Genomic DNA, 20,105 nt, shown 5'->3' with positions numbered 1-20,105 from the left:
CTCGCGATGCGTGCGGCGTCGGGCGGCGGTGCCGGGCCGGGAGGGCCCGCGGTGGGCTTCGGCGGGCCAACGCGGTTGGCTGCGAAGTGGGGCTCCGCAGCGGCCACGTGGCGAGCGGTGGTTGGACGGGGGGAGCGGGGCGGACGTGTCCGGCCCGGTCGGACACGTCCGGCGGCTCGAGGAGGAAGGAGACTAGGGTTAGGGTAGGAAGAGATCCGAGATTTTCGGGGGAAGTGCCTTTTTATAGGTAGAGGGAGTTAGGAGGCTCCAAATTGAGCACGGTTTGCGGCCACGCGATCGTGATTGAACGACTAGATGATGGAGGGGGTTTAGGTGGGTTTTGGGCCACTTTGGAGGGGTGTTGGGCTGCAACACACACGAGGCCTTCTCGGTTCCTCGGTTAACCGTTGGAGTATCAAACGAAGTTCAAATGGCACGAAACTTGGCAGGCGGTCTACCGGTAGTAAACCAAGGTCGCTTGGCAAGTCTCGGTCCAATCCGAGAACGTTTAACATTCACACACGAAAAGAGGTAAAAGGGGACACCGGAGGACATAGGAGCGTCGGAATGCAAAACGGACAACGGGGAAAATGCTCGGATGCTTGAGACGAACACGTATGCAAATGCGATGCACATGATGACATGATATGAGATGCATGAAAAGACAAAATCTCACAGAGACAAAACCCGACAACGAGGAAATATCATAACTTAGTGCCGGAAATGGCAAGAGTTGGAATACAAATATGGCAGGTTACATATGGGGCGTTACAAGGCGGGCGCCAGGCGGGTGCCAGCGTGCGCAGTGTCCTTGCTTCCTCTTTGGTGCTAAGGTGGCAAGCGCAAGCATGGAGTACCGAGGCATCAAGCAAAGGTTTCCATATTGGTGCAACGAGACCAAGAACAGAAGGACGGCAAGAGGAAGGTCACCATGGAGCCCAGGGCGGTGTCACCACCAGAGCCTTTGGCAGGCGAAGACCACTTTTTTAGGATAGCTTGTACTAGCTGTCCCCTTTCAAATTGGCCGTTGTTGGCTCCCTTCCCGCTCAATATTGGGGGAGAGGACCAGGGCCTATATAGGTAGAACTAGCCACCACAGTAGAGGGGACAGATTGGGAGAGAGACGAGAGAAAGAGAGAAAGAGAGAGAGAACTCGTTTAGAGGCATCTCACCCACACAAGTTCACCAAGCACAAGAACACCTCAACCTCAGGAGGCTGTTCTTCCCCTTGTACTGTTCATCGTCAGCCCAAGAGGCAATCCACCACCACCACACTGGAGTAGGGTATTACACCACAACGGTGGCCCGAACCAGTATAAATCTTGTGTCTTTGTGTTGCAAGTTCATCTAGTTCGTCCGCAAGATCTTAGAGAGCTAGGGGGCGGATCGATAGGGAGAAAACCTTCATGTGCACCCCAGTGTTCGAACCTCGAGGGTTTTGTCGGAACCAGTGATCCGAGATTTGGCGCGCCAGGTAGGGGTGCGCCGGAGCCTCTTCCCTGCCAATCGACCCGCCGACGCTCCGTGACCCCGATGTCCGGCGACCCAAGGGCCGACTCCGACCGCTGGGCAGCCTGGCCAGCCCGAGCGGTGCCACCTTCCCACGAAGACCTCAGTCCTGCGCTCCAGGCGGTGTGAGCGCCGCCTAGCACTGCGGGGCGCGGGCGGCGTGGCCAGGCGTCATCCACCATCACTCCACGACAAGCGCGAGCCACTGCAAGGGCCGCAAGCCACGCCACAACAATGGCACCACAAACTCGGCGGGAGCAAGCGAACATGCGGGCCACGCTCACGGTGGCGCGGGAGTTTCTGCGGTGCTGGCTGATGGATAGCGGCCGCGACACACTGCTGGAACGTGTCGTTGAGCTGCTGGATGCGGTGGCATCAGGAGCGCTGGCTTTCTGCTATCTGCTCCCTTCCTGAGCCGCTACTGGACCTCACGATGGGCCTTGCCGCAACCACGCGCCCTCGAGGTGCGACTGGGGGCTTCATCGACACCAGGATGGCCGGCGGCGCCAGGGGCCCCGTTGCCCCCACACCGCCTCTGATGAGCATGGGCACGAGCATTGCCCCCCATGGCCCCAGCGAGGCGTTGTGCTATCATCCTCAGGACACCGCGCTGGGCCAGGCGATGTGGAGTGTGGAGCACTATGGCGAGGTGTTTGGGGTGACATCCCCGGAAGCCTATGTGCCCCACATGATGGACCAGGAGTACACGCCGAAGGATGACCCCGGCTCGTTTCTCAGGCCAGGTTGGGAGGAGGATGCATTAGGAGTTGAAGCCTTCCAGGAGCCGCCGGAGAGCCCCGCCAACCGCGCCATCGACAACAGATACATGGTACCACTAATCCCTCAGGAGCAAGCTTACGCTAACCATGGGTCGCAGGAGAATCAGGTCACCACAGCGGCTGGCGGCCCCAGCTCGACGACCTCCTTCCCGCCAGGAGGATCACGCTGGGGGGCAGCAGGAGAGAAGCCGGGAGCCAGATCCCTCGCCGCGTCACACACAGCATGGTCCCCCCGGAGGTAGGCCCTCTGCCGGGGTGGCGACGGCGACCTTTCCCCCGACAGAGGACCCGTGGTCACCGAGGACGCCGCTGGCGTCCCCTTTCCCCCCTTTGTGTCGTCTTGGTTGCCGGTCGGCTCAAAGGTGGTCGAGGGCGATGCAAGGCGGGGCCCTCGCCCGGCGATATGAAGCAAGGCCGGTACCTGTGAAGAAGGCCTAGTGCCTGTGAAGATCGCCGCCCGTGACACTCTCACGTAATAATGAGTGGGGCTGTACATGCCCCGGAGTCTCCGGAGAGCCGCCCTCGGGCCTTGGGGGCTCCCTCCCACGCCTAGTGGCAACACTTAGCTCCACGCTAGTGAGAAGATGTCGAAGACTAGACTAGGAGCCGGACGCGGCCATTTTCTTTGGATCTCTTTTTTGTAACCCTGCCTTCTGGATTTGGATTTAAGTTGAAGTTGAATTTTCATTTGATGCGTGTGGGGGGCATGCCTTTTCTCGTTCAAGCTATTTCTCGCAGTCTGGTTCTTGCCTTATTTCGGAGCTCGCGCCAGTCGCTCCCCCTCGCGAGCCGGGCTGGGCATGAAGCACACGAGATATGCGCATGCCGAGCCGTGGAAGTCGCTCGCTTTTCACATGGCCCTCTCGAGCGTGGCGACGAATTCCTTAGGAGCTTCTCAGAAACCCACAATCTCTTGAGCCGGTTTTGGGCTCGCCCAGGCTAAGGTAAACCGTAGCAACAACCCTGCCCCAGTATACGTAAAGCTCGTGAAGACGGGTACTCAATTTGACACAGAAGGGTGAAAGCAACGATTTGTTTACATGAGGGGCTCCCCCTCTCAAAATGCTCTTACAGTCTTCCGGGGCCACCCCCAAGTTTTTACAGGGTAAATAACAGGGAAACGAGGAATTAGCCGGATACGTCGCTCGCCGCGTCCCCCATGTCATCTTCAGAGCGCCGCTGGCGTCGCCGTCACCATCGTTGGCGTTGCCTCCACCTTTGCCGGCGCCGACGTAGCCTTCATCAACCACATCGCCTTCGTCCGCCACAACCACTACGCCATCATCGTCAGAAGCAAAGGCCCTGACTAGCGCATCCACGTGGTCTTCAACCCATCGCGCCAAGTCGCCCCGGATGGCTTCGGGCACGGGAGCAATGGCAGCGTCAAAATCGAAGTTGGGATCAATGTTCCGGAGGTGGCTGAAGATGCAGGCGAACACACGCCCAAGCAGACTGCGACTTCTCTCTTCCACAAGCTGGCGAGCCCTATCAGACCGGGCTGCCAGGCACGTCACCATGTTGGTGAAGAAGTTCAGGTGACTGGCATAGTCATTCGAGTGGGGGTGCAGTGCATTCTCGTCACAGATGAAGCCCAGGGCGGTATTATCCCTATTCTGGAGGCCCCGAAGCATGGGGTGTGCTCGCGCTCCAGCGTCCGCCATTGAAGCACTTCCTCCTTATTTTGCCGCGCGACGGCCTTGACGTCATCAACCCGTTTCCGAAGAGAAAGCAGCTCGGCGCGGGCGGAGGCCAAGTCCGCCTACACCGTGACCAGGGCGGCAGCCGTGGCCTCCTCACGCCTCCCCGCCTCATCTAACCTGGGCCTAAGAGTAGCGGTCCTGCCCGCTGCCTCAGTTCCCGCAAGCTTCAGCTTCAGGTCGTGCCGACCTTCAAGATCCACGCGAACCTCGGCCACCCGGCGGTCAACTTCCTCCTGGACCTTGGCCTCGCGAGCCCCAACGAAATCTCCCGCTTGGGCAACTTGACGCTCCCTCGTTTCCAGTTGCTCAAGCTTGAGGCTACGCTCCATGGCTTCCAGAGCCAACGCCTCCTCGCGCTTTCGGACCTCCTCTTCCTTGGCAGGCATCCCCCTCAGCGACGCGAGGGCGGCTTTACGCGCCTCCACTTGCGCTCCAAGGACGCACTCCTGGCGTGGAGCTCCCACATGCGCTTCTCTACAGCCTCGCAACGGCGGTTAGCTTCATGAGCCTCCTCCAGAGCTCGGGAGCAGGCCTCATGGGAGGACGCAAGGGAGGCCTCAACCTTCATGCTATCTAGCTCGCGCTGGTGGCGCTCGAGGTTGATGGCCACTTTCAGCCTGTGCCACTCCTCCGCCAACCGAAGACCCTCGGCCTCAAGGCCCGTGTTGACACCCTCAAGTTCTTCGCCGAGTCGGTTCATCGCGTACACCGCCTCCTGGAAGAGCTCATGACGAACGACGCTCCGCCCGCGCTTGAACTCGAGCGCACGGCCCATCTCGCCCTCTGCTATGGGGGTTGTGGGCGACGCCCGGCGCGGCGCGCCCCTTCTCAGCAGGGGCAGGGGGCTGGCGCGGCCCAGGCGCCAGCCGGCCCTCGCGAGGGGCCCGAACTGAACAAGGCCCGCTGCTTGAAGAAGACCCCAGGGTCGAGGCCAGCCAGCTACCAACAGTGATCAGGGGAGGAGCCCTTCGCACGCCCGCTGCGCTCCGAGCAAGGTCACGAAGAAAGGACGACCAAGGCGCAAGCTCGGGGCGCCTTGATGATGGACCAACCCCCACGGCTGACCCCACGCCATGAGTAGCGCCTGAGCCTGCAACGCTGGAGCTTGGCGGGTGCGACGGGACGAGAGGGAGCTGCTTCTCAGGAGATCTCACGGCCTTGGCAAAAGGGGTCCTGAGGGGACAATCGTCAGGAAAGCAAGGCGGTACACAGAAGATCACCAAGATAAGGTACTTACTCGTCAACGACGATGTACTTTCATTGCTTCGACGGCCCGAAGATACCGCTGCCACTCGGAGATGCTTTCCTCTTGCTGAGCTCCTCGAAGTCCATGCAAAGCTGACTGAAGCGCTGAACATGGCGGCCAGTACGGGGTGTAGCCGGAGAAGTGCTCGAGAGAACAACTTCAGGGGTGCCTAGCTACGGAGAACAGTCGGGCGCCATCTCACCGCGACTCCCCGAGGCCTTCGGAGTTTCGGCCTCGGGAGCCGCGTGCTGCATCGTCTCAGTGACCGACGTCCCAGAATCACGGGATCCTGAGGACGACACCCCAGGAGCCCCAGGCGGCGTCCGCACATCAACACTCGTTCCGCCAGCCTCTGGCAGCGCTCGTTCCCCTGCACCCACATTCAGGACGAGCTCGGTGCCAACGATGAAGAGGGGAACCACGCTGACAGGGTTCTCGCGGGACCCCACCAGGCCGTCCGGACGCAGCCCCCACTCGTCAAAGGGAGGCATGCTCCTTGTGAATTCAGCCTTGTTCTTGCGGCGGTACAATAGACAATTCTTCCGAGGCAAGTCGTCTAGCGAAGAGACACCTGTCAGGACCTTGAGCACCGTTTGCCGTGTCCCAAGGGGGAGCCCGGACTCCTTAAACCTCATATGGTCCTGACTGCTGAGCAAGGTCCACATCAGGCGAGAATGGCGCTGAAGCGGAGCAACCCGACGCTTGATGAACTCCTTCACCACCATCGGTGCGGTCACACCGTGGTCCTTCAGCATCCTTAGCCTGAACCAGATGGGGACAAGACAGGGGCTCGCGAGCCTCTCGTGGCCCCAGCTGGAGTGGGAAACGGCTGGCGCTGACGGGGCGTGGAGTAGAGGGCTGAGCACACCGGCGTCGACAAATACCCACCGTGTCTGAAACTCGCTCGTGGAGGGAGGAAGCTCAAAGTTGATCCCCACTCCCGCCGTCGCGGCCATGGCCTGGAAGCTCATGCACCCCGAGCTTTGCCGGGGATCGGTCAGATGCAATGAGAAGAAATGGCGGAGAAGGGCCACAGAAGGAGCGATGCCCACCATGGCTTGACACATGAAGGCGAAGATAGCGAGGAGAGTCACGGATTGGGGGTCGAGATGCAGCATATGGATCTGGTAATGTTCAAGCACCGCATTGAAGAAGGCAAAGAAAGGGGGAATCAGGCCTGCCCAAAGGGCATCAATGAAGATTGGGACCTCGGTGACCGCCCGAGCAATGCGAGCGCGAGACGCAGGCCAAGCCACTGTATCCCCCCACTCGTTGAAACTGGTGGTGAGCATGGGATGCACCTTGTCCATGGCCTCATCGTTGAGCACCAAGGATTGGTCGACTGCAGGGTCGGCGGCTGGAGGCACACTTGGCGAAGACAGAGGCTTCTTCCCCTTGTCTGCTTGTTTCGGCGCCATGGCGATGAAGCAGGCGGAGTATAGGTCAGATTGGAGAGGAGGAGCAGAGTCTCGAGGAAGCAGAGGGACTGGGGAAGCAAGGCGTGGGCGATGGGAGAATAACTGTGTAGGTTGCGAGGGCCGCATAGCCAGGCGGATTCCAAGGCAGTATGGGGAAGTAGAGACGCCCATGTACAATCAACCGCCACATGTCAATCGAGGCCACAGACTTTTGGGGCCCGCGGCACTCCGCGCTTGATCTTCGGCTTCGCCTCGAAGCCAAGCCCGAGCACGCCTTGGGCCAGGGGGCTACTGTCGGTGTTCTAGGAACGGGGGTCCCCAGACTTGCCTGCCTGCGGCCCATGGCGTGGCTGAGCCAGCGGGCCCGTACGTCCCATCTTCATCAATGAGGTATTCAAGACCCTCGCGAGGGGCCAAGCCTCGCGAGGCGGACGATGCAAGACCTCCTCAGGAGTGGCCTCGCCAGGCAGGCTCACGAGGGGCAGAGAGATCAATGCAAGGCAAACCTCGTGAGGTCCTCATGACGTGAGCCATGACGATCGAGACCAGGCGGGTGCCAGCGCGCAGTGTCCTTGCTTCCTCTTTGGTGCTAAGTGGGCAAGCGCAGACGTGGAGTAGCGAGGCATCAAGCAAAGGTTTCCATATTGGTGCAATGAGACCAAGACAAGAAGGACGACAAGACGAAGGTCACCATGGAGGCCAGGGCGGCGTCACCACCAGAGCCTTTGGCAGGCGAAGACCACCTTTTGTCAGGATAGTTTGTACTAACCGTCCCCTTTCAAATTCGCTGTTGTTGGCTCCCTTCCCGCTCAATATTGGGGCAGAGGACCAGGGCCTATATAAGTATAACTAGCCACCACAGTAGAGGGGACGGATTGGGAGAGAGACGAGAGAAAGAGAGAGAGAGAACTCGTTCATAGGCATCTCACCCACACAAGTTCACCAAGCACAAGAACACCTCAACCTCAGGAGGCTGTTCTTCCCCTTGTACTATTCATCATTAGCCCAAGAGGCAATCCACCACCACCACACTGGAGCAGGGTATTACACCACAACGGTGGCACGAACTAGTATAAATCGTGTGTCTTTGTGTTGCAAGTTCGTCTAGTTCATCCGCGAGATCTTAGAGAGCTAGGGTGCGGATTGATAGGGAGAAAACCTTCACGCGCACCCTAGTGTTCGAACCTCGAGGGTTTTGCCGGAACCCGTGATCCGACAGCGAGGCACATATTGTATTGTTGCCATCAAGGGTAAAAAGATGGGGTTTTCATCATATTGCTTGAGTCTATCCGTCTACATCATGTCATCTTACTTAAGGTGTTACTCCGTTCTTATGAACTTAATACTATAGATGCATGCTGGATATCGGTCGATGCATGGAGTAGTAGTAGTAGATGCAGGCAGGAGTTGGTCTACTTGACATGGACATGATTCCTATATTCATAATCATTCCCTTGGATATCGTCATAACTTTGCGCTTTTCTATCAATTGCTCGACAGTAATTTGTTTACCCACCGTATGTTTTCTTTCAAGAGAGAAGCCTCTAGTGAAACATATGGCGTCCGGATCTATTTTCCGTCATATATTTTCAGATCTATAAACCAAAAAACCCAAAAATACCTTGGCGCAATTTATTTATATTTACTTTAGTTCGCCTTTTTATTTATTGTTTATACCTATCTCTATTAGATCTCACTCTTGTTCGAGACCGTGAAGGGATTGCCAACCCCTTTTTCGTGTTGAGTGCAAGTGTTTTTTAGTTTGTGCAGGTGCATAGATTGGAGACTTTCTTGTGCCTCCTACTTGATTGATACCTTGGTTCTTAACTGAGGGAAATACTTATCTCTACTTTGCTGCATCACCATTTCCTCTTCAAGGGAAAATCAACGCAAGCTCAAGAAGTAGCAAGGGATTGGCTGGGGCAGCACGGGCCTGTCCCTGTGGAATAAGGCCCAGGGGGACATGTGGGTTTTTCTTTTTTCATTTTTCATTTCTGTTTGTATTTATTTTAAGTAGTAAATGATTTTTATAAAATGTGGAACTTGGCCCATAATTTACATTGCAATTTAGGAACTGCCACAAAAAGTTTAGGAGGCATTTGAAATATTTTGGATTTTTCATAATTTGGAACAGCATTTAAAAATGCTCATTTAGCACTGTTTTATTGCTACAACCCAAACAAGCAAACAAGTGATGTTGTTTTCCTCAACCATTATTTGTTTTGGAATATTTGCTAAATGGTGAACTATTTTCCCACAATGTTTGTGAATTTAAATTCTAACTTTAAATTTGAATTGAATTCGGAGGTGAAATTTAAAATGAGGTTTGAACCCAAGTGATGAAGCATTGCAAATCAAAATGACTTAGCATAATCCTGAAGGATTACTATAGCTTAATACATGGGGGTGTTACAACTCTCCTCTAAAAGAAATTCTCTTCCCTAGAATTAACTATAAATAGTAGGGAAAATCCCCACTCCAATTTTTTAAAATAAATAAAAGGCCCCTAAAGGGTAGGTTTTACAGGCTTGAGGTAAGCCAACAGACCAAAAAAAGAACCTAAAATAAAATAAAATGAAATCTATCTAAAAAGGTCAAACAGAGAGAAGAAGTAAAAGAAAAGAAAAGAAAAACCCAGAAAATTACAATACAACGTCCAACCATGATTGATACAAAGTGGGGTACTTGTTCTTAATTTTGAATTTAACAGATTGAGTTCTATGAAGTAGGTGTCCTTCCATCTTTGAAATGAAGGGGGGATCTGTTGGAATATCCAGTTGTTTCTAGTTATCCAGATGGACCAAGAAGCCAAAATAATAATGTCCATAGAAAAAGCAAGGCCAGACTCTGCTTCATATCTTCAATGGTCTGTAAGACTGACAAAGCTACATTTCTATTGGGGAAAACAAAGTTCCAACAGAAAGCAACAAAAGGGCATCCCCCGAATATGTGAAATAAGGTTTCTTCCTGTTGACAATCCATCACAGCACAATTGTATGTGTCCAATTGAAATGTTTTTCTTCTGAGTAGGTTTCTTGTGTTTACTCTATCATGAAGCACCATCCAGAAAAAAACTTTGTGCTTAGGTTGACATGACGTGTTCCAAACCCACCAGAAGTGAGGTGGTACAATTTTAACTCCAATCCTACAGGTATATGCTTTTGAAGAAAAGAAATTAGCAGACCCCCATAAATAGCTCAATGTGTCATTACAATCCATGTATTCAGATGATCTCAAGTTGTTGGAATTCCTCATAAGCTTGTGTAGACAGGGGAAGGTGAAATAGGTCTTCCAAATATTCCAAGTTGATAGCTTCCAGAACTGATAATAGAGTATTCTTTGTAAAAGAGAATAAGTGAGGTAGGCATTGAAATAGACATATAGAGTGCCATTGATCAGTCCAGAATAGAGTAGACTTCCCATCACCAATATTGCATATGGCGATGGATTTGAATAAGTTAAGTAGTTTCAAGTTTGCCTTCCACCAAAAAGATCCAACCATCTTCTGACCAGGCAACATGCCATTGCTATAATAAGTTTCCCAAATCAAATTTACCCATGGAATGTTTTGTCAGTTCAAGAATTTGTGCAAGTTTTTCAGCTTAAGAGCATTGTTTTGCACATTTAAGTTACAAATTCCCAAGCCTCCGTTATTATTGGGTCTACACAACACACTCCAAGCAACCATTGCTGGCCTATGGTCTTCCATGCCTGATCCTCTCCAAAGAAAGTGTCTAAGATATTTTGCAATTTGTTTTTTGATGGTCTCTGGTATATCCAAGCAACACATGCAAAAGATTGGTAAAGATGCTAGAATAGATTTGACCAGTAGCAGTCTCCCAGCTTGTGTCATGAATGTTGCCAAACTTGCTCTACAGTGGGTTTCACTAGTCCAAGTGGTAATCCAAGATATGTGAATGGAAAATAACCTATTTTGCATCCCAAGGTGTTAATCATGATGTCAGATCCGTCTTCAAATAAGTTGATGGGAATCAAATTTGATTTGGGATAATTTAACTTGAGACCTGTAGCTGTAGCAAAAGTATTGAGTAGAGCCTTGATATTGAACAAATGAACTGGGTCTACCTTCATAATGATCAGAGTATCATAAGCATATTGCACAACAGGGAAATCAGAACAACTACCTACATTTAAAGGGGGTGTAACTAAGTTTCTGCTCATTGCTTTGTTTAGAATGGATTGAACTAGGTCTATAGCATGGACAAACAGTAGAGGGGAGAGGGGATCACCTTTCCTGACCCCTCTCTTACTATAAAATTTCTTTCATGGCACCCCATTAAGTATCACAGAAGATGAGGCAGAATTAAATAGCATTTTCATCTAGTGAATCCATTTACTACCGAAACCTTTAGCCTTGAGAATCTCTAAAATTGCTTGGTGTTCAATTTTGTCAAAGCCTTTTCAAAATCCAATTTTAACACAACCACTTGCTCTTTAGAGGCTTGGCACTAATGCAGGTATTCATATGCCCAACCCAAGCAATCTTGGATTGCTTTTTCCTTGATAAACCCATATTAATTAATGTGCACAATCTTCAATATGATTTTTTATAAACTGTTTGCCAATATCTTGGTGATGATTTTGAGGCAACTATTTAGCAAGGATATAGGCCTGAAGTCATTTGGTGATATGGGGCAATCCAACTTCGGAATGAGAGTGATGTATGAGGAATTGATGCTTTCCAAATTGATGTTCCCTGCATGGAAATCATGAACTAGTTGCCTGATGTCTGGACCAATGATATCCCAACAAGCTTTGTAGAACTAAATATTGAAACCATCAGGACCAGGAGATTTGTCATCGGGTAGTTCCTTAACTACATCATTTATCTGGTTAGTAAAAGGAGTTTCCAAACTTTCAAAGAGGGGAGAATTAAGAGGTAGAAGGGAAAATATCGGGGTATTCTTCATGAAGATGATCCTCGCATTTCCAAGTGTCTTCTTCTTCAGTATGATTCGACCACTGCACTTTAAGGAACTCTGCAACTTTCTGAAGGGTTCAATGTTCAACTTGATCAAGGATGCAAATCTGATGCTCTTTGTAAGAGAGATCATCTCGCACTTCAATCATTTCATGATCCACTTCACGGTGCGGATCCTTGAAGCAACAACGAAGTTGCGACACATGGAAGACATCATGGACGTCAGAGAAGCACGGTGGCAACTCCAATTTATAAGCCACACATCCACGTTGGGCGGGAATGCGGAAGGGATAATGTAGCGAGGAGCTAACTTGACCTTGACTCCGAAACGAGGAGTGCCTCTCATAGGAGTGACACGTAGATAAGCTGGACCACTAGGCTGATAGGTAGATCCCTAGTTTTTCTATCGTAGTGGCTCTTCTGGCGGGACTGGGCTGCCTTGGTATTTTCTCGGATAATACGAACTTGCTCTTCAACTTATTGGATAATATTCGGACTGATGAGGGACTGTTCCCCAGTTTTTGACCAATTCAGAGGGTTTTGACACTTACGTCCATACAGTATCTCGAAGGGCGCCATCTTGAAGCTAGCTTGATAGCTATTGTTGTATGAGAATTTAGCATATGGGAGAGATTCTTCCCACTTCTTGCCAAATGACATGACACAAACACGCAACATATCTTCAAGAACTTGGTTGACTCGCTCAGCTTGACCTTGGGACTAGGGGTGATAAGCAGTGCTCCAGGTTATATGAGTTCCCATAGCTTCTTGGAAACTTACCCAAAACTCCAAGGTGAAAATGCTGCCACGGTCTAAACTGATCTCCTTTGGAATGCCATGGAGTGTCACAATTCCGGGGATATACAAGTTCGCTAACTGACTAGCAGTGATTGTATCCTTGACTTGCAGAAAGTGTGCAACTTTGGAGAATTGGTCAATGACGACAAAGGTAGCATCGTGACCCTTATGTGATTTGGGGAGACCTGTGATGAAATCCAGTTGAACCTTATCCCATTTCCATTCAATAATAGGAAGCGGTTGCAGAAATCCAGTAGGTTTTTGATGTTTTGCTTTGACGCGACGACAAACTCCACATTCTCCAATATATAGAGCAATGTCTTGCTTCATCTTAGACCACCAGTATTTCTGACAAATGTCTAGATACATCTTGGTACTTCCCGGATGAATAGATGGAGGTGTGTCATGTGCTAATTTCATAACTTTCTCTATCATAAGGTCGAGTTGGGGTACCATAAGGCGATATCCGAAGTACAAAGCTCCATCTTCATCCCGTGAGAAGTCTTTGGCCTTTTCAGAGGCAAGATCACTCTTAATCTGAATAATTTTAGGGTCTTTCTCTTGAGCGGACTTGATAGCTCTCTGGAGAGTTGGTTCCATGACAAGGTTATTAAGGGAACCCTATGGAACAATGTGAAGGTTCAACTTGTGAAGTTCTTCATGAAGGAGGGGTTGAGCTTTCTGAACCATGTGGTTATTGCAATAAGATTTGCAAATCAAGGCATCGACCATGACATTAGCCTTGCTAGGGGTATAAGAAATACCGCAGTCACAGTCTATAATTGCTTCCATCCATCGTTGCTGACGAAGATTCAGATCTGGCTGAGTAAACATATACTTCAGACTTTGATGATCGGTGAAGATCTCGTAATGGTTACCAAGAAGGTAATGTCGCCACAACTTTAGTGCATAAATAACTATAGAAAGTTTGAGGTAATGAACTGGGTAGTTCTGTTCATGAGGACGCAATTGTCGAGAGGCATAAGAAATCACCTTGCATTCTTGCATTAGGACACAACCTAATCCTTGACAGGAAGCGTCGCAATAAATGACAAATTCTTTGCGAGAATCTAGAGGATCAAGCACTGGGGCAGATGTCAGCTTGTCCTTGAGTGCCTGGAAACATTCCTGACATTTTTCCATCCACTCAAACTTAACGCCCTTGTGAAGCAGATTAGTCAAAGGCTTGTAAATCTTGGAGAAGTTCTCGATAAAATGGTGGCAATAGCCGGTGAGTCCGAGAAAACTTCTGACTTGTTTGACATTCTTCGAGGGAGTCCAGTCAAGAATGGCCTGAACTCATTCTGGGTTGACAACAATACCATCCTTGGAGATCACATGACCAAGGTAGGTCACTTCGGGCTAACAGAATTCACACTAGGAGTATTTAGCATATAGCTAATGCTCTCAAAGCTTTTCCAGTACAAGACGAAGGTATTCATCATGTTCTTCTTTATTCTTGGAATACACAAGGATATCATCGAGAAGATATAGTTCATCAAACAAGGGAATGTTGCCGGAGCATTGGTTAAGCCGAAAGACATGACGGTGTACTCGTATGAACCATATCGAGTAACGAATGCGGTCTTTGGGATATCCTCTTCACGAACCCGAATCTGGTGGTTACTGTTGGGACCTATGGTAAGGTGCGTCGACTACAAATTAAAATTTTCCTACACGCAGAACAACCAAGATCATGCTACGGGAGATGGATCATAGATCGTTACCACCAGACGTGCAGTGCCGTGCAACGGAAGAAGAGTAGGGGAAACGCGTACGCGTGGATCGTCCGCTCCTCGTCCGATCTCCCTTGAACAGCCGGTCGTCGGATCCCATGTACAGGTTCGCTGGAGTGGAGCAAGTGCACTGCCTCTAATGGTATCCGGGCATGTAGGAGGAACATCATGCTGCGAGTTGCTAGGTCCGATCACATAGTCGGCGGTGACTGGAGGTGCCTAGTTGCAACACATGCAAAGCCCTAGTGACAGCGCCGAAGTGATCAACCTAATGAGTGTGCTGCACCCCCACTATATATGAGCATCCACCGTGGGCTCAACACTTGGGCCTTACACGGATCCTAAAGCCCAAAGTCTATTAGGCCTAGATCCGAGTCCGAGTAGGATCACATCTAACTCGTGGGGTCGGATTGGGCCTCAGTGGTTCCTTCCCTTAAGCACGCGACCCCTTTGGTTCTCATTCACTTGGTTGTGAGTTAGATCACATCCGGCTCGGCTAGTCGGTAGCAGCCTCTAGCAAAGCGTGCCAACTCCAAGTGTCCGATGAAGCTGGTTAGGCGAACCTGTACCACATGTCACATTTCTGTTCCCTTTGCCACATGATATATGTTGTTGGGCTCAAGGTGAGTCTTTCATCCTTGTGCTAGCCCGACCTCTTTCTCGTTCCAGTGATGCCGATCACAAACCGTATTATCTAATAATCCTTGTCGCATGGACATGCTTATCTTAGTCAGATCACACGCGGGGCCAGATTATATCTCTCATGATCGGAGGGAGAAATCCCATCTTGCTCGACCATGTCTCATAGCATGGGTCTGGACAGGCCTGAAACCTACCTTTGAACGACCCAGTCACGAAGTAGCATTTGGTTGGCCCAAAGCAGGTTTGTCGCCATCCCGAGTACATGCGTTAGCTTAGGTCTTAGGACATAGAACGTATGTTGTACTAGAGACTCACATATGACATATCACTACGTCTCATAGTTGGGCCTATCCGACTCGGACCTTATCTCGACTCGGAACCGACTATGTCGAATTCGACCAGATCATTCCGAGTCCATATTATCCGGTTAGCATCCAATGCGCCATGGCAGTGAGACCGAGCCATCCACCGTGTCATATGGTAGTCTAGTTGGCTGCGCATCCACATAGCCCTTTCGACTAGGGACCTTTTAGGACAGTCATCATTCAATGCATAGTCCCGCAAACAAGTCACGTACTTGCTGATACATGATACATATCCAATGTATCTACTTTTTCTCACACTTTTCCTCTTGCTTTGGACTCTAATTTGCATGATTTGAATGAAACTAACCCCGGACTGACGCTGTTTTCAGCAGAACTACCATGGTGTTGTTTTTGTGCAGAAATAAAAGTTCTTGGAATGGAACGAAACTTTTTGAGGATTTTTTATACCAATAATAAGAATTTATGGAGCGAAGACCCACTAGAGAGGGGCCCTGGGTGGGCACAACCCACCAGGGCGCGCCCCTCTCCTGGCACGCCCAGGTGGGTTGTACCCACCTGGTGGCCCCGCTGATGACCCCCTGATACTATAAATTCAAATTATTCCAGAAAAAAATCAGGGAGAAAGAATTATCACGATCCACGAGACAGAGCCGCCATCGAGCCTTGTTCTTCCTCGGGAGGGCAGATCTGGAGTCCGTTTGGGGCTCCAGAGAGGGGGATCATCGTTCTTTGTCATCACCAACCGATCTCCATCGCCAATTGCATGATGCTCCTCATCGGGAGTGAGTAATTCCTTCGTAGGCTCGTTGGTCGGTGAGGAGTTAGATGAGATTCATCATGTCATCGAGTTAGTTTTGTTAGGGCCCGATCTGTAGTATCCACTATGTTCTTAGATTGATGTTGCTATGACTTTGCCATGCTTAATGCTTGTCACTTTGGGACCGGGTGCCATGATTTTAGATCTGAACTTTTTATGAATTGATCATTATATCCATGTTTTAGAAACGATCTTGCAAGTTATAGTCACCTACTACGGTTATGATCCGGCAACCCCGGAGTGACTACAACTGGGCCTACTCCCGGTGATGACCGTAGTTTGAGGAGTTCATGTATTCACTATGTGTTAATGCTTTGTTACAGTTCTCTATTAAAAGGAGGCCTTAATATCCCTTAGTTTCCAATATGGACCCTGCTGCCACGGGAGGGTAGGACAAAAGATGTCATGCAAGTTCTTTTAATAAAGCACGTATGACTATTTACGGAATACATGCCTACATTATATTGGTGAACTGGAGCTAGAGCCGTATTGCCCTAGGTTATAACTGTCTCATGATGAATATCATCCAACAAGTCACCGATCCAATGCCTACGAATTCATCCTTATTGATCTTGCTAAGTTACTACTACTATCATCACTATTACACTTGTTACAAACTACTGCTATCACTGTTACTGTTACCGTTGCTACTGTCACTACTATCAAAACTATCAAACTACTTTGCTACTGATCATATTGTTGCAGATAATTAATCTCCAGGTGTGGTTGAATTGACAACTCAGCTGCTAATACCTTCAAATATTCTTTGGCTCCCTTGTGCCAAATCTATAAATTTGGGTTGAATACTCTACCCTCGAAAACCGTTGCGATCCCCTATATTTGTGGGTTATGAAGACCTTTTTCGGGCGCCGTTGCCAGGGAGCATAGCTATGTTTGTTGAGGCACTTGGGATTATTATCATATTATCACTATGAAGAATCTGAAGGATCCAAAGACTAAGATTTATCCCTCTAAGACAAGGGGAGGTAAGGAACTGCCATCCAGTTCTGCTTTAGATTCACCTTCTGTTATGAGTAAACTTGCAACACCACCACATGCTATTAATTCTGATATGTTGCAAGTTATTGATGATGTTACTTCTACTATGAATGATGCTGGTACCTTTCTTGATAATGATGATGTACCACTTGGTGAATTTCTTGATAGACAAATTGCTAGAGTTATACAACATGATGTTGTTGAATCTGATGATGAGCTTGAAACTGAAACTCCTGAAACACCTGCTAGAACTAGCCTTCCTAGATATGAATTGCCTAAGATACCGGAAGGTTATGTTATGAGTGAAGAAGAAAATAGAGATATTCTTGCTTGCAATGATAGAGATGATCTAGAGAAATTACTACACAAGTATAAAGAAAAATCTCTGAATGCTAGAATGAAATGTGATCCTAAGTTTGCTACTTCACCTATCTGTATTGATGATAAGGATTATGAATTCTTTGTCAACCCAGAGTTAATTACTCTGGTTGAATCTGATCCTTTCCACTGTTATGAAACTGAAACTGTTGTGGCACATCTCACTAAGTTGAATGACATAGCCACCCTTTTTACACATGATGAGAAAACTTGTTATTACTTTATTCTCAAATTATTTCCTTTCTCATTAAAGGGTGATGCTAAAGCTTGGTACAATACTCTTGCTCCTGGTTATGTGCGTAGTCCCCAGGATATGGCTTATTACTTCTCTAAAAAATATTTTCCTGCTCATATGGAACAAGCTTCCTTACAGGAAATATTTAACTTTGTGCAAACTAAAGAAGAGAGTCTCCCACAAGCTTGGGGGAGGCTTTGCCTAATCATCCTCTTAAGAAAAATGAAATACTTGATATGTTCTATAATGGACTAACCGATGCTTCTAGGGACTTCCTAGATAGTTGTGCTGGTTGTGTTTTCAGGGAACGAACTATTGCTCAAGCTGAAGAATTATTGAATGACATATTGAAAAATTATGATGATTGAACTATTCCCGAACCACCGCCTAAACCCACTCCGAAGAAGAGGGGTATATTATATCTCAGTCCTAAAGATATGCAAGAGGCAAAGAAATCTATGAAGGAAAAAGGTATTAAAGCTCAGGATGTTAAAAATTTACCTCCTATTGAAGAAATACATGGTCTTAATACACCACCAATGCCTAAGTTGGTAGAGATAAATTCTCTTATGAAGTTCAATGATAATGATAATCCTCACAATATGCATCCTAGTAAATGCCTTTAGGAGTTTCAAAACTACATTAGGAAACAAGATCACTTCAATGCAAATGTTATGAAACAATTCAAATATAATTCTGATATGATTGCTCGCTTGAGTGACTTGTTATTTAGAATATAAAATGATGTTAGAAGTGTTGGAAAACATGCTTCTATTGTTCAAACTCAATTAGAACAAGTTGTTAAATCTCAAAGGGAATTGCTTGATGAAATGAATTATAATATGCATGACTTTGATGTTAGAGTTGCAACTAGAGGAGGTAAAATGACTCAGGAACAACTTTATCCTGAGGGTAACCCTAGAAGAATTGAACAAGATTCACAAAGAGCTAACACTAGTGCACCTAGTCCTTCTAGAAAGAAAAATAAAAGGAAACATGATAGGGCTCTGCACACTTCTAGTGAACCTGAAATAGAAAAACCTCCTGATAATGAAAATGAAATTTCTATCTCTGATGCTGAAACTCAATATGGTAATGAGCACTCACCTAATGACAATGAAAAATATAATGATGAGGTTCATGAAGACTCTCAACCAACCAATGAAAAAGATCCAGATAATGATGTTGAGATAGAACCACCTGTTGATCTTGATAACCCACAACCTAAAAATAAAAGATATGACAAAAGAGACTTTGCTGCTAGAAAACACTATAAAGAAAGAGAACCGTGGGTTCAAAAACCTATGCCTTTTCCACCCAAGTCAACTAAAAAGAATGATGATGAAGAATTTGAATGCTTTGCTGAAATGCCGAGGCCAGTCTTTTTTGCGTACTCGCTTGACTGATATCCTGAAAATGCCTCCTTATGCAAAGTATATAAAAGACATCATCACAAATAAGAGAAAAATACCGGAAGCTAAAATCTCCACTATGCTTGCTAATTATACTTTTAAAGATGGAGTACCTAAAAAATTTGGAGATCCGGGTATACCAACTATACCTTGCTCTATCAAAAAGAATTATGTGAAAACTGCTTTGTGTGATTTAGGAGCTGGTGTTAGTGTTATGCCTTTCTCTTTGTATAAAAGACTTGACTTGAATAAACTCACACCTACTGAAATATCTTTGCAAATAGCTGATAAATCAACTGCCATACCTATCGGTATTTGTGAGGATGAGCCCCTTGTTGTTGCTAATGTTACTATTTTGACTGACTTTGTTATACTTGAGATGCCCAAGGATGACAACTGTCGATTATCCTTGGTAGACCCTTCTTGAATACTCCAGGGGTAGTTAATGATTGCAATAAAAGCAAGGTCACTTTTCATATCAATGGTTATGAGCATACGGTGCACTTTCCGGAGAAACAATTCCAAGTGAATGGTATTAATGTTATTGAAAAATCTGCGGCAATCACTATTGGAAGTTTTCAAATACCTCTACCTACTATCAAAAATAAATATGAAATGCTTATTGTTGGGGAAATGCATATCCCCATTGAGGTAACTTAGTGATTTACGAAAGTTCTTTGGTTTTAAACTAATCGAAAGTGGTTGTTAATAAGACTTGATCAACCTTATTAACGAATCATTTTTGAACGGTATGAAGTTGATGAATTTAGTAAGCACTACTTTCTGTCCCTACTTTTTATTCTCTGTTTTTATTAGTTAAATATAATAAAATGCCATGTTCTGTCTATTTTCTGAATTTCCCATGCAATAAAAAATGACCCAAAAATAAAAGTCTTCAGAATGCCCCAAACATTTTATATGATTTTTTCCTAAATATTTAAGAATTTTTGGTGCAAAAATAACCAAGAGGGGGGGTGCACCAGGTGGGCACAACCCACTTGGGCGTGCCAGCACCCCCTAGCATGCCCTGGGGGGTTGTGGTCCCCACGTGGGCCCCTTCACTTATCTCTTTAGCCCGCATTGTCACCTACCTCTAGAAAAAATCACTCTTGCTCTCTCTCTAGTGTTCTTGCTCATTTTGCTGCCAATTTCGATCTCTTTGCTCGAA

Source organism: Triticum aestivum, chromosome 6A (genome assembly GCF_018294505.1).
Source record: "Triticum aestivum cultivar Chinese Spring chromosome 6A, IWGSC CS RefSeq v2.1, whole genome shotgun sequence".
NCBI classification, from domain to species: Eukaryota; Viridiplantae; Streptophyta; class Magnoliopsida; order Poales; family Poaceae; genus Triticum; species Triticum aestivum.
The sequence above is the reverse complement of the archived record's forward strand: the minus strand, read 5'-3'. Positions refer to the sequence as shown.